Genomic DNA, 15,796 nt, shown 5'->3' with positions numbered 1-15,796 from the left:
TGAAACAGTTAGTTTATTAATGGCTGTGATAAGAGAGAACTGAGGATGGATCAACAACATGACCTAAATACTAACCTAAATGACAGAATGAAAAATGTAGCGAATACTCCAAAACATGCATCCTGTTTGGCCCTAAAGTAAAACTGCAAAAAAAAAATAACTTCATGTCCTGAATATGACATGCTATGTTTGTGGCAAATCCAACAAAACACATCACTGAGTACCACTCTTCAAATTTTCAAGCATGGTGGGGGCTGCATCATGTTATGCGTATGCTTGTAATCGGCAAGGACTAGGGAGTTTTTTGGGATAAAAATACATGTTATAGAGCCAAGCACAGACAAAATCCAATAGAAGAAAACCTGGTATGCCTGGTATGGCATGACAACTGCTCGCTCGGCCTCCGACCGCAAGGCACTACAGAGGGTAATGCGTACGGCCCAGTACATCACCGGGGCCAAGCCTCTTCCAGGTGGTGTCAGAGGAAGGAACTAAAAATTGTCCGATTCCAGCCACCCTAGTCATAGACTGCTACAGCATGGCAAGCGGTACCGGAGTGCCAAGTCTCGGTCCAAGAGGCTTCTAAACAGCCATTTTAAACCATTTTCTTAAAACTGCATTGCTGGTTAAGGGCTTGTACATTACCATTCAAAAGTTTGGGTCACTTAGAAATGTCCTTGTTTTTGCAAGAAAAGCAAATTTTTTGTCTATTAAAATAACATCAAATTGATCAGAAATACAGTGTAGACATTGTTACTGTTGTAAACGACTATTGTAGCTGGAAACGGCTGATTTTTAATGGAATATCTACAGAGGCCCATTCATTATCAGCAACCATCACTCCTGTGTTCCAATGGCACATTGTGTTAGCTAATCCAAGTTTATAATTTTAAAAAGCTAATTGACCATTAGAAAACCCTTTTGCAATTATGTTAGCACAGCTGAAAACTGTTGTTCTGATTAAAGAAGCAATAAAACTGGTCTTCTTTAGACTAGCTGAGTATCTGGAGAAACAGCATTTGTGGGTTTGATTACAGGCTCAAAATGGCCAGAAACAAAGAACTCCTCACAAGTCTCACAAGTCCTCAACTGGCAGCTTCATTAAATAGTACCAGCAAAACACCAGTCTCAGCGTTAACAGTGAAAAGGTGACTCCGTGATGCTGGCCTTCTAGGCAGATTTACTCTGTCCAGTGTCTCTGTTCTTTTGCCCATCTTAATCTTTTATTTTTATTCGCCAGTCTGAGACAAGGCTTTTTCTTTGCAACTCTGGCTAGAAGGCCAGCATCCTGGAGTCGCCTGTTTCTCAAACTAGACACTCTAATGTACTTGTCCTCTTTCTCAGTTGTGCACCGGGGCCTCCCACTCCTCTTTATATTCTGGTTAGAGCCAGTTTGCGCTGTTCTGTGAATGGAGTAGTACACATCATTGTACAAGATCTTTCTTGGCAATTTCTCGCATGGAATAGCCTTCATTTCTCAGAACAAGAATAGACTGACGAGTTTCTGAAGAAAGTTATTTGTTTCTAGCCATTTTGAGCCTGTAATCGAACCCATAAATGCTGATGCTCCAGATACTCAACTAGTCTAAAGAAGTTTTATTGCTTCTTTGATCAGAACAACAGCTTTCAGCTGTGCTAACATAATTGCAAACAGGTTTTCTAAAGGTCAATTAGCCTTTTTAAAATGATAAACTTGGATTAGCTAACACAACGTGCCATTGGAACACAGGAGTGATGGTTGCTGATAATGGGCCTCTGTACGCCTAGGCATCATTTCCACTATAGGGACAGGGGAATAGTGTAGAAATGTAGAAACTAGTGTAGAAATGCCATAAATTAGCATAGAAAGGCAAAACAGGGGAAGGTCTCCACCTCTCCACACACACATTTCTAATCAAAGTTACACAACTTGCATAGAGCTGTCTCCGATCGCTCACTGAATTTATATGCTCAATGCGGTGCTTTGTTGGTGTATTGAGATTTGTCCTCTAACCCGTGACTCATACTGACTTGGCACCCTACAGGGAAATCATTGATGCCTGGTATCAGTATTAGGGCACGTGGGAGGCAATGTGGTTGACCCGCTAGTGGAAAAATCACTACAGGGGTTGAATAGATGTTATGTCTCCTGGGTGTGGAGAATGGCTGGCTGCCACTGTCCAATCTATGCCTGCTGGAGCCCCAGGGACAGTATCCTGGTCCAGTGCCATGGTATAATGTGTGTTTGATATCAGTGAAGGACAACAGGGTGTAGTTTTTGGACTGTGCAGTCTATAATGCATGTATGGGACCCATGGCCATGACTGTTGACCTGTCTGTCAAAAGGTGCTTAGCACATTTAATTGAATCCAATTGAAATGGACATCAACTTAAAGGCTTCATAGAGCATTCATTGTCTTCATGAGCCCTATATACAGTACCAGTCAAAAGTTTGGAGACACCTACTCATTCCAGGGTTTTTCTTTATTTTTTACTATTTTCTACATTGTAGAATAATAGTGAAGACTTAACTATGAAATAACACATATTGGATCATGTAGTTACCCAAAAAGTGTTAAATCAATATGTTTTATATTCTTTAAAGTAACCTTGATGACAGCTTTGCACACTCCTGGCATTCTCTCAACCAGCTTCATGAGGAATGCTTTTCCAACAGTCTTGAAGGAGTTCCCACATATGCTGAGCACTTGTTGGCTGCTTTTCCTTCACTCTGTGGTCCAAATCATATCAGTTGGGATTGTGGAGGCCAGGTCATCTGATGCAGCACTCCATCAATCTCCTTCTTGGTCAAATAGCCCTAACACAGCCTGGAGGTGTGTTTTGGGTCATTGTCCTGTTAAAAAACAAATGATTGTCCCATTAAGCACAAACCAGATGGGATGGCATATTGCTGCAGAATGCTTTGGTAGCCATGCTGGTTAAGTGTGCCATGAAATCTAAATAAATCACAGACAATGTCACCAGTAAAGCACCATCACAACTCCTCCTCCATGCTTCACGGTGGGAACCACATGAAGAGATCCTCCGTTCACCAACTCTGCATCTCACAAAGACACGGTGGTTGAAACCAAAAATCTCAAATTTGGACTCATCAGACCAAAGGACAGATTTCCACTGGTCTAATGTCCATTGCTTGTGTTTCTTGGCCCAAGCAAGTCTCTTCTTATTATTGGTGTACTTTAGTGGTGGTTCAGTGAAGTAGTCTGTTACTTGAACTATGTGAAGCATTTATTTGGGCTGCAATTTATGAGGCTGGTAACTCTAATGAACTTATCCTCTGCAGCAGAGGTAACTCTGGGTCTTCCTTTCCTGTGGCAGTCCTCATGATAGCCAGTTTCATCATAGCGCTTGATGGTTTTTGCGACTGCACTCAAAGAAACTTTCAAAGTTCTTAAAATGTTCCGTATTGACTGACCTTCATGTCTTAAAGTAAGGATGGACTGTCGTTTCCCTTTGTTTATTTGAGCTTTACTTGCCATAATATGGACTTGGTCTTTTACCAAGTAGGGCAATGTTCTGTATACCAACCCTACCTTGTCACAACACAACCGATTGGCTCAAACGCATTAAGGAAAGAAATTCCACAAGTTAACTTTTAACAAGGCACACCTGTTCATTTTGATTTGTTTAACACTTCTTTGGTTACTACATGATTCCATATGTGTTATTTCATAGATTTGATGTCTTCACTGTTATCCTACAATGTAGGAAATAGTCCAAATAAATAAAAACCCTGGAATGAGTAGGTGTGTCAACTTTTGACTGGTACTGTATATTGAACAAAAATTTAAAACAATATACAACAATTTCAAAGTTTTACTGAGTTACAGTTCATATAACGGAATCAGTCAATTGAAATAAATGAAATAGGCCCTAATCTATCGATTTTCACATGACTATGAAGATGACTATGAAGATGACTATGAATCTGACTATGAAGATGACTATGCATCTGTTGGTCACAGATACCTTAAAAAACAAGGTAGGGGCGTGGATCAGAAAACCAGTCAGTTTCTTGTATGACCACCATTTGCCTCATGGATTCGCATAGAGTTGATCAGGCTGTTGATTGTGTCCTGTTGTTACGATCAACTAGGAGTGGTGGGTGGAATCAGGCACAGAGAGCAGGGTTCAGTCTTTCTTTCAAATTTATTCCCCAGCGCAACAAAACAGTCATGCCAACACACAGGGCGTATATAAGTTGTCAGTCCAAACAACAGGACAAAATAGTCCGGAGAATAAAAACACGAATAACTCACACCATCAAACACAGAGTAACACAAACAAGCCCGCACAAATACCCAGCGGGCCTAGTGCCCTTAAATACCCTACAAACAAACCCGGAAAGGCACCATCTTCGGCAAGGTTCGTGACAGTACCCCCCCACCCCTGACGCGCGGCTCCGGCCTCGAGGACGACCTGGAGGACGAGGCGACCTGGAGGACGAGGCGCAGGGCGATCCGGGTGGAGGCGATGGAAATCCCTCAAGAGGGAAGGATCTAAAATGTCCCTCCCCGGTACCCAGCACCTCTCCTCCGGACCATACCCCTCCCAGTCCACGAGGTACTGCAGGCCCCTCACCCGGCGTCTCGAGTCCAGAATAGCTCGTACTGTGTACGCCGGGGACCCCTCGATGTCCAGAGGGGGTGGAGGGACCTCCGGTACCTCACTGTCTTGTAGGGGACCAGCTACCACCGGCCTGAGGAGAGACACATGAAACGAGGGGTTAATACGATAATAAGAGGGAAGTTGCGATCTATAACACACCTCGTTTATCCTCCTCAGGACTTTAAATGGCCCCAAACACTGCGGCCCCAGCTTCCGGCAGGGCAGGCGGAGGGGCAGGTTTCGGGTCGAGAGCCAGACCCTGTCCCCTGGTGCGAACACCGGGGCCTCGCTGCGGTGGCGGTCAGCGTCTCTCTTCTGCCGTTCACTGGCCTGCCTGAGAGAATCCTGGACTGCCCGCCATGTCTCTCTAGAGCGCTGTACCCACTCCTCCACCGCAGGAGCCTCGGTCTGACTCTGATGCCACGGAGCCAGGACCGTCTGGGAGCCCAGTACGCATTCGAATAGCGACATATTCGTGGACGAATGCCGAAGAGAGTTCTGGGCTAACTCTGCCCACGGGACGTACCTCGCCCATTCTCCTGGCCGGTCCTGGCAATATGTGCATGCTCATGCATGCTCATACCATAACCCCACCGCCACCATGGGATACGATGTTCAAAACATTGACATCATCATACGGCACGCCCACACAACGCCTTAATCACAGCAAAAGGTGGCGCTACAAAGTATTAACTTAAGGGGGCTGAATAATTTTGCACGCCCAATTTTTCAGTTTTTGATTTGTTAAAAAAGTTTGAAATATCCAATAAATGTCGTTCCACTTCATGATTGTTTCCCACTTGTTGTTGATTCTTCACAAAAAATACAGTTTTATATCTTTATGTTTGAAGCCTGAAATGTGGCAAAAGGTCGCAAAGTTCAAGGGGGCCGAATACTTTCGCAAGGCACTGTAATATTTATGGAGCTGTTATCTTTCAAATAAACTCTTAAAGACCTAGTAATATTTTACATCAATAGCCGTCCATCTCAATCGTCACCTTAATTCAGTCTCATCTGAATTTGTAAATCCTTTTATCTGCAGTTGAATCAGCAATACAAAATTGGGTTTAATTATTTATTTACTAAATACCTAACTAATCACACAGAATCACACATACACACAATTAATCATAACTTGATTACAGATTACGTCATAAAGGAAAACGTCCCTAGCGGGCGGAACAGATATGACAGCTTGTTTCACAAAGGAAAGGGGGCTGGGTTGAGTGAAAGGCGGGAGACTGAGGAACAAAGGGAAAAAGCTGTGCTATCGTAAATACAGTATCTTATGCATTCTAAATTACCGCCCATTTGGAAAAGGAAAATGCAATAAATATTTACTCTGAGCTTCAGTAGGTTGGTGGTAGATGGAAGGCCGGGTTGCCATACCGAGTCCTTTGAAGAATGTCTCTGGTGGTCAATTGTATACGTTGTAGTAATGTCGTTGTGTGGTAGACGGGTTACTCTGTCTGTTCCTTCCTAACCTGCGTTTGCAGCTGCGGTTGCTAACACAATGGCTAGGAGATATTACGTCTGTAGTGAATACATTTCAAAGTTCATACCATTTGCAACCAACGCTCACACTGATGTTGGCTTCCTTCTGTAGTTATTATCTGAACCATTCTGACATAGGACCGTCGTCCTACATTCCCGGAACAGAAAGTTATGTTGTCGTCAGGGCTTTATATAGGAAGGGAGAAAGGGGTGTGTTTCATAGTTTACAACATCTGTCTCTTCACGTGGGCGGGCCACTGAGTGTGCAGCCCTAACTTATGAAAACCCACATCTCACATTTTAGCAGCTAAAATCACATTTCATCCCGTCGCAAATAATTTTGTATTCAAACATTTAAATTGAACAACAATTCCATGTGAATCCGATAACTCTGATGTGTAGACTTTCCACTGTAGAGTTTATGTCATCTTATCATTGATGAGAATGTCTCAGATGACAAGGGAACTGACATCATATTCATTAAGTACCACCGCATATGTTCAATTGTTCGGATTACCAGAATATAGTTCATTTCCCCCCACCTACTGATGTTCCCAGAATCTCTATGTTAACCAAGTTTTTTTTTTTGTTTAAATGTAACCTCAGTAGGGTAGAGAGAGAAAAAAGGGGGGAAGAGGTATTTATGACTGTCATAAACCTATCCCCCAGTTCAACGTCATGACAGCTACATATCAAACTTTGTCTCAGGCCATTCGCACAATATATGAATTTATGGTTGGATCAGAATCGCCATCATAATCATTCTTATGTACGGAGAATTAAGTCAAAACCACAAGTCAAAATCCTCATCTCCATCCAAGGCTTTAGGAAAGGGACCATTTCAGCAAGCTAGCGACGCAGAACATCAACACAAGCAGATCAGAAATGGACACGGTTTTCTGGCAATGATGACATTTGCTCAAAGATGTGATTTGATTGGTGTGAAGCCAAATCCAAACGGTTGTTTTACTGCTCCAGGACGACCCACAGTTGGGCACAGCTCAACTCGGATTGTCTAATTATTTGATTTTTTTATATAAAGGGAGGCCAAATGCTTGCTGGAATCTATCAAGCGCTACGGCGGAAACATGTCATAATCTTTTGTTCCAGACAGCATCAGAGAAATGGCCTACACAGACAGGGGCGCTCCTGTGAGATTCAGCAACACAGACTAAATGAATTATTTCATCATTTTTATTGGTGAAATATTTGGGGAAGCCTGCCTCCCCTTGGCATCCATGAATGCACACTGCTGCCGCAAGCCTGACTATATGTGATAAAGTGAAAATCTGAGGCTTACACCAACCCGCAAATATTTTTTAAATGTTATTTTACCAGATAAGTTGACGAAGAACACATTCTCATTTACTGCAACAACCTGGGGAATAGTTACAGGGGAGAGGAGGGGGGATGAAAGAGCCAATTGTAAGCTGGGGATGATTAGGTAACCGTGATGGTTAGAGGGCCAGATTGGGAATTTTGCCAGGAAACCGGGGTTAACACCCCTACTCTTATGGTAAGTGTCATGGGATCTTTAGTGACCACAGAGAGTCAAGACACCTGTTTAACATTCCCAAAAATAGAGACAAAGACGGCGCCCTACATAGGGAAATGTCCCCAATCACAGCCCTGGGGGAATGGGATATTTATATATTATTATTTTTTGTTGACCAGTGGAAAGGGTGCCTCCTACTGGCCACCACCACTTCCAGCAGCATTTGGTCTCACATCCAGGACCAACCCTGCTTAGCTTCAAAAGCAAGACCGCAGTAGGATGCAGGATTGTGCTGTAGGCTCCAGTCAGAGACATCAGATTATTTTGGGACAAGGTACAGAATTTTTTTGGGGCCTAATTTAGATATGTTTCTGCTTATATAATGAACATAAATACAGCCGAAGTTTACATACACCTCAGCCAAATACATTGAAACTCAGTTTTTCACAATTCCTAACATTTAAACCTAATAAAAATTCCCTGTCTTAGGATAAACCTTTTATTTTAAGAATGTGAAATGTCAGAATAATAGAGAATTATTTATTTTTCATATTTTATTTATTTCATCACATTCCCAGTGGGTCAGAAGTTTACATACACTCAATTAGTATTTGGTAGAATTGCCTTTAAATTGTTTAACTTGGGTCAAAAGTTGCAGGTAGACTTCCACAAGCTTCCCACAGTAAGTTGGGGGAATTTTGGCCCATTCCTCCTGACAGAGCTGGTGTAACTGAGTCAGTTTTGTAGGCCTCCTTGCTAGCACACCATTTTTCAGTTCTGGCCACAAATATTCTATAGGACTGAGGTCAGGGCTTTGTGATGCCACTCCAATACATTGACTTTGTTGTCCTTAAGCCATTTTGCCACAACTTTGGAAGTATGCTTGGGGTCATTGTCCATTTGGAAGACCCATTTGTGACCAAGCTTTACATTCCTGACTAATGTCTTGAGATGTTGCTTCAATATATGCACATAATTTTCCTACCTCATGATTCCATCTATTTTGTGAAGTGCACCAGTCCCTCCTGCAGCAAAGCACCCTCACAACATGATGCTGCCACCCCCGTGATTCACGGTTGGGATGGTGTTCTTCGGCTTGCAAGCCTCCCCCTTTTACCCCCAAACATAACCATGATCATTATGGCCAAAAAGTGATCTTTTTGTTTCATCAGACCAGAGAACATTACTCTAAAAAGTATGATCCTTGTCCCCATGTGCAGATACAAACCTTAGTCTGGCTTTTTTATGGCGGTTTTAGAGCAGTGGCTTTTTCTTGCTGAGCGGCCTTTCGGGTTATGTCGTTAATAGGACTCGTTTTACTGTGGATATAGATACTTTGGTACCTGTTTCCTCCAGCATCTTCACAAGGTCCTTTGCTGTTGTTCTGGGATTGATTTGCACTTTTCGCACCAAAGTACGTAAATCTCTAGGAGACAGAATGCGTCTCCTTCCTGAGTAGTATGACGGCTACGTGGTCCCATGGTGTTTATACTTCCATGCTATTGTTTGTACAGAGGAATGTGGTACCTTCAGGCGTTTGGAAATTGCTCTGAAGGATGAACCAGACTTGTGGAGGTCCACAATTATTTTGTTGAGGTCTTGGCTGATTTATTTAAGATGTTCCCATGATGTCAATCAAAGAGGCACTGAGTTTGAAGGTAGGCCTTGAAATACATCCACATGACTGTGCAGGGACGCAGCCATGGGTGGGCCTGGGAGGACATAGGCTGGGCCTTGCTCCGCAGTGGGTGGGCCTATCAGAATGAGTTTTCCCCCACAAACAGGCTTTATTACAGACAGAAATACTCCTCAGTTTCATCAGCTATCCAGGTGGCTGGTCTCAGATGATCTTGCAGGTGAAGATTTTGGATGTGGAGTGGGCTGGCGTGTTTGAACATGGTCTGCAGATTGTGAGGCCGGTTGGAGGTACTGCCAAATTCTCTAAAACGACATTCAATTATCTGGCAACAGCTCTGGTGGACATTCCTGCAGTCAGCATGCCAAATACATCTGTTGAATTGTGTTGCGCCTTAGTTGGTGGGGGTTCTTACAGGACTGCCCAACTGAACATTTTTGGATTTGAATTTGAAAGGACAGCCGGTGCATTCACTTAAATTGAGATATTAAAATGTTTCAGTTAAGTGCCTGCACCTGCTGTCCTTTCAATTTCAATTCCAAAATTTCAGTTGTGCAGTTAGGGTCCTGCAAGAACCCCCACCAACTAAGGCAGTTCCTCAATGAATCCCACCTCCTATGGTGTTCTTGGAAGAACCTTTTTGGGGCTATTTTCAGTGACAAGAACGTTGAGGACCTTAGATCTTAGAACATTTGTTGAACCCCTAATTTGTAGAGTGTAGGAGACTAATAAACTCTTGCCTACCAGAATAGTGTCATAAATGATATGAATGAATGCTTCAATTTAGTTAACATCAGAAAAAACTTTGTCATCTCTGCTTCTTTCATGGAGCAAAGACATTTAGGGACCAGGGAGAAAATGCAATAAATAACAACAAAATAATATGAAACAGTAAGCCGTGAAAATGACATGTTTCTAATAAAATATGCATCTAGGCCCAACTTAAATCTTATGTGGTTAAAATACTATTAGCTTTTATAAGGCTGATAAAGATATATACATCTTTAGAGGTGCTAACTGCGCATTCGTATTCCGAGTCAAAAAATGTTACATTTGTTGTATCATTTTACTGCAAGAAATAGTTAATTCTGCAGGAATTAATATTAAGGATAGGTTATAGACATGCAGTCTGTGTCCAGATGTCAGTTTCCATTTAACCTATTTGAACTGTTATGCAGGTGAATGAGGACCCAAAAGCGACTTGGCGAAAACAGAGTCTTTATTCCAGTAAAGGATAAAAGCAATACTCCTGGACAATCAGAGCAGAAAACAAAACATAAAAAACTTAAATCCACTCGTAGTGACGAGGACAGACTGGAGACTCGACCATTAACTGTAGGTTGCCTCGGGAAGGCACCGACCGTAGCAGACTCAGACACCTGCTCACACGCAGCATCTGAAGGAGACAAGACACGGCAGGGCGAGACAAAGACACAGCACAGCGAACATCATACAAGGATCCGACAAGGACAGAAGCGGAAAACAAGGGGAGAAATAGGGACTCTAATCAGAGGACAAAATAGGACAGGTGTGAAAGACTAAATGAGTGAGTTAGGAGAATGAGGAACAGCTGGGAGCAGGAACGGAACATAGAGAGAGGAGAGAGAGGAGGGGAGAGAGAGGGATAGAAAAAGGGAACGAACCTAATAAGACCAGCAGGGGGAAACGAACAGAAGGGAAAGCATAATGACAAGACAATATAAGACAAAACATGACAGTACCCCCACTCACCGAGCGCCTCCAGGCGCACTCGAGAGGAATCCTGGCGGCAACGGAGGAAATCATCAATCAGCGAACGGTCCAGCACGTCCCGAGATGGAACCCAACTCCTCTCCTCAGGACCGTAACCCTCCCAATCCACTAAGTATTGGTGACCCCGTCCCCGAGAACGCATGTCCATGATCCTACGTACCTTGTAAATAGGTGCGCCCTCGACAAGGACGGGGGGGAGACGAACGGGGGTGCGAAGAAAGGGCTTGACACAGGAGACATGGAAGACAGGATGGACGCGACGAAGATGTCGCGGAAGAAGCAGTCGCACAGCGACAGGATTGACGACCTGGGAGACACGGAACGGACCAATGAACCGCGGAGTCAACTTACGAGAAGCTGTCGTAAGGGGAAGGTTACGAGTGGAAAGCCACACTCTCTGGCCGCAACAATACCTAGGACTCTTAATCCTACGTTTATTGGCGGCTCTCACAGTCTGTGCCCTGTAACGGCAAAGTGCAGACCTCACCCTCCTCCAGGTGCGCTCACAACGTTGGACAAACGCCTGAGCGGAGGGAACGCTGGACTCGGCAAGCTGGGACGAGAACAGAGGAGGCTGGTAACCCAGACTACTCTGAAACGGAGATAACCCAGTAGCAGACGAAGGAAGCGAGTTGTGAGCGTATTCTGCCCAGGGGAGCTGTTCTGCCCAAAACGCAGGGTTTCTAAAAGAAAGGCTGCGTAGTATGCGACCAATCGTCTGATTGGCCCTTTCTGCTTGACCGTTAGACTGGGGATGAAACCCGGAAGAGAGACTGACGGACGCACCAATCAAACGACAGAACTCCCTCCAAAACTGTGACGTGAATTGCGGACCTCTGTCTGAAACGGCGTCTAACGGGAGGCCATGAATTCTGAACACATTCTCGATGATGATTTGTGCCGTCTCCTTAGCGGAAGGAAGCTTAGCGAGGGGAATGAAATGTGCCGCCTTAGAGAATCTATCGACAACCGTAAGAATCACAGTCTTCCCCGCAGACAAAGGCAGACCGGTAATGAAGTCTAAGGCGATGTGAGACCATGGTCGAGAAGGAATGGGAAGCGGTCTGAGACGACCGGCAGGAGGAGAGTTACCTGACTTAGTCTGCGCGCAGTCCGAACAAGCAGCCACGAAACGGCGCGTGTCACGCTCCTGAGTAGGCCACCAAAAGCGCTGGCGAATAGAAGCAAGAGTACCTCGAACGCCGGGATGACCAGCTAACTTGGCAGAGTGAGCCCACTGAAGAACAGCCAGACGAGTAGAAACAGGAACGAAAAGAAGGTTACTAGGACAAGCGCGCGGCGCGCAGTGTGAGTGAGTGCTTGCTTAACCTGTCTCTCAATTCCCCAGACTGTCAACCCGACAACACGCCCATAAGGAAGAATCCCCTCGGGATCAGTAGAAGCCACAGAAGAACTAAAGAGACGGGATAAGGCATCAGGCTTGGTGTTCTTATTACCCGGACGATAAGAAATCACAAACTCGAAACGAGCGAAAAACAACGCCCAACGAGCTTGACGTGCATTAAGTCGTTTGGCAGAACGGATGTACTCAAGGTTCTTATGGTCAGTCCAAACGACAAAAGGAACGGTCGCCCCTCCAACCACTGTCGCCATTCGCCTAGGGCTAAGCGGATGGCGAGCAGTTCGCGGTTACCCACATCATAGTTGCGTTCCGATGGCGACAGGCGATGAGAAAAATAAGCGCAAGGATGAACCTTATCGTCAGACTGGAAGCGCTGGGATAGAATGGCTCCCACGCCCACCTCTGAAGCGTCAACCTCGACAATGAATTGTTTAGTGACGTCAGGAGTAACGAGGATAGGAGCGGACGTAAAACGTTTCTTGAGGAGATCAAAAGCTCCCTGGGCGGAACCGGACCACTTAAAGCACGTCTTGACAGAAGTAAGAGCTGTGAGAGGGGCAGCAACTTGACCGAAATTACGAATGAAACGCCGATAGAAATTAGCGAAACCTAGAAAGCGCTGCAACTCGACACGTGACCTTGGAACGGGCCAATCACTGACAGCCTGGACCTTAGCGGGATCCATCTGAATGCCTTCAGCGGAAATAACAGAACCGAGAAAAGTGACGGAGGAGACATGAAAGGCGCACTTCTCAGCCTTCACGTAGAGACAATTCTCTAAAAGGCGCTGGAGTACACGTCGAACGTGCTGAACATGAATCTCGAGTGACGGTGAAAAAAATCAGGATATCGTCAAGGTAGACAAAAACAAAGATGTTCAGCATGTCTCTCAGTACATCATTAACTAATGCCTGAAAAACAGCTGGAGCATTAGCGAGACCAAACGGCAGAACCCGGTACTCAAAATGCCCTAACGGAGTGTTAAACGCCGTTTTCCACTCGTCCCCCTCTCTGATGCGCACGAGATGGTAAGCGTTACGAAGGTCCAACTTAGTAAAGAACCTGGCTCCCTGCAGAATCTCGAAGGCTGATGACATAAGGGGAAGCGGATAACGATTCTTAACCGTTATGTCATTCAGCCCTCGATAATCCACGCAGGGGCGCAGAGTACCGTCCTTCTTCTTAACAAAAAACCCCGCCCCGGCAGGAGAGGAAGAAGGCACTACGGTGCCGGCGTCAAGAGACACAGACAAATAATCCTCGAGAGCCTTACGTTCGGGAGCCGACAGAGAGTATAGTCTACCCCGAGGAGGAGTGGTCCCCGGAAGGAGATCAATACTACAATCATACGACCGGTGAGGAGGAAGGGAGTTGGCTCTGGACCGACTGAAGACCGTGCGCAGATCATGATATTCCTCCGGCACTCCTGTCAAATCACCAGGTTCCTCCTGAGAAGAGGGGACAGAAGAAACAGGAGGGATAGCAGACATTAAACACTTCACATGACAAGAAACGTTCCAGGATAGGATAGAATTACTAGACCAATTAATAGAAGGATTATGACATACTAGCCAGGGATGACCCAAAACAACAGGTGTAAAAGGTGAACGAAAAATCAAAAAGGAAATAGTCTCACTGTGGTTACCAGATACTGTGAGGGTTAAAGGTAGTGTCTCATATCTGATACTGGGGAGATGACTACCATCTAAGGCGAACATGGGCGTAGGCTTCCTAACTGTCTGAGAGGAATGTCATGTTTCCGAGCCCATGCTTCGTCCATAAAACAACCCTCAGCCCCAGAGTCTATCAAGGCACTGCATGTAGCACCCGAACCGGTCCAGCGTAGATGGACCGACATAGTAGTACAGGATCTTGATGGAGAGACCTGAGTAGTAGCGCTCACCAGTAGCCCTCCGCTTACTGATGAGCTCTGGCTTTTACTGGACATGAATTGACAAAATGTCCAGCAAGTCCGCAATAGAGGCACAGGCGGTTGGTGATCCTCCGTTCCCTCTTTAGTCGAGATGCGAATACCTCCCAGCTGCATGGGCTCAGTCTCTGAGCCGGAGGGAGGAGATGGTTGCGATGCGGAGAGGGGAAACACCGTTAACGCGCGCTCTCTTCCACGAGCTCGGTGACGAAGATCTACCCGTCGTTCTATGCGGATGGCGAGTGCAATCAAAGAGTCCACACTGGAAGGAACCTCCCGGGAGAGAATCTCATCCTTAATCTCTGCGTGGAGTCCCTCCAGAAAACGAGCGAGCAGCGCCGGCTCGTTCCAGTCACTAGAGGCAGCAAGAGTGCGAAACTCTATAGAGTAATCCGTTATGGATCGATCACCTTGACATAGGGAAGCCAGGGCCCTAGAAGCCTCCCTACCAAAAACTGAACGATCAAAAACCCGTATCATCTCCTCTTTAAAGTTCAGGTAATTGTTAGAACAATCAGCCCTTGCCTCCCAGATAGCTGTGCCCCACTCTCGAGCCCGGCCAGTAAGGAGTGATATGACGTAAGCAACCCGAGCTCTCTCTCTTGAGTATGTGTTGGGTTGGAGAGAGAACACAATATCACACTGGGTGAGAAAAGAGCGGCACTCAGTGGGCTGCCCGGAGTAACAAGGTGGGTTATTAACCCTAGGTTCCGGAGACTCGACAGACCAGGAAGTAGCAGGTGGCACGAGACGAAGACTCTGGAACTGTCCAGAGAGGTCGGAAACCTGAGCGGCCAGGGTCTCAACGGCATGACGAGCAGCAGACAATTCCTGCTCGTGTCTGCCGAGCATGGCTCCCTGGATCTCGACGGCAGTGTTACGAGAATCCGTAGTCGCTGGGTCCATTCTTGGTCGGATCCTTCTGTTATGCAGGTGAATGAGGACCCAAAAGCGACTTGGCGAAAACAGAGTCTTTATTCCAGTAAAGGATAAAAGCAATACTCCTGGACAATCAGAGCAGAAAACAAAACATAAAAAACTTAAATCCACTCGTAGTGACGAGGACAGACTGGAGACTCGACCATTAACTGTAGGTTGCCTCGGGAAGGCACCGACCGTAGCAGACTCAGACACCTGCTCACACGCAGCATCTGAAGGAGACAAGACACGACAGGGCGAGACAAAGACACAGCACAGCGAACATCATACAAGGATCCGACAAGGACAGAAGCGGAAAACAAGGGGAGAAATAGGGACTCTAATCAGAGGACAAAATAGGGGACAGGTGTGAAAAGACTAAATGAGTGAGTTAGGAGAATGAGGAACAGCTGGGAGCAGGAACGGAACATAGAGAGAGGAGAGAGAGGGAGGGGGAGAGAGAGGGATAGAAAAAGGGAACGAACCTAATAAGACCAGCAGGGGGAAACGAACAGAAGGGAAAGCATAATGACAAGACAATATAAGACAAAACATGACATGAACAGTAGGCTAAAGCTACCGTGGCGTGCCTTAGGCCTA

At 45.5% G+C, this 15,796-nt stretch overlaps 1 protein-coding gene across 1 annotated transcript in view; it reads left to right on the top strand.

The window, feature by feature from the left end:
- kcnh6b (potassium voltage-gated channel, subfamily H (eag-related), member 6b) overlaps nucleotides 1-15,796 on the top strand; it is a 32,864-nt gene that overhangs the window by 2,045 nt on the left and 15,023 nt on the right. The window lies entirely within an intron of this gene.

Source organism: Oncorhynchus keta, chromosome 3, assembly GCF_023373465.1.
Source record: "Oncorhynchus keta strain PuntledgeMale-10-30-2019 chromosome 3, Oket_V2, whole genome shotgun sequence".
In the NCBI taxonomy this organism is placed as follows: domain Eukaryota; kingdom Metazoa; phylum Chordata; class Actinopteri; order Salmoniformes; family Salmonidae; genus Oncorhynchus; species Oncorhynchus keta.
The sequence above is the reverse complement of the archived record's forward strand: the minus strand, read 5'-3'. Positions and strand labels throughout refer to the sequence as shown.